Genomic DNA, 295 nt, shown 5'->3' on the forward strand with positions numbered 1-295 from the left:
TTCTAGTTTCAACTAACTGCGTGCCGTTACTCTTTACTTGAAACAGAACAATATTATCACATTATTAAATTGGTAATCAATTTAATAAGTACTAACATTCGTCGTCTAATAAATTCCTCCTCTCCCATGACGCGACATTTGGTAAATACTAGGAAATTTTTGCTGCGAAGAATATTACCTCAGCCAGGATTTAAACCTGGGACTTCTTAAATTTCTTCGCATTTATATCGCGTCGCGGGAGAGGGAAGATTTATTAGATGCCGGTGAGCAGTATTTATTGAATTAATTATCAATT

The sequence above is a fragment of the Wasmannia auropunctata genome, unplaced genomic scaffold, assembly GCF_000956235.1.
Source record: "Wasmannia auropunctata unplaced genomic scaffold, wasmannia.A_1.0 LD336060.1, whole genome shotgun sequence".
In the NCBI taxonomy this organism is placed as follows: domain Eukaryota; kingdom Metazoa; phylum Arthropoda; class Insecta; order Hymenoptera; family Formicidae; genus Wasmannia; species Wasmannia auropunctata.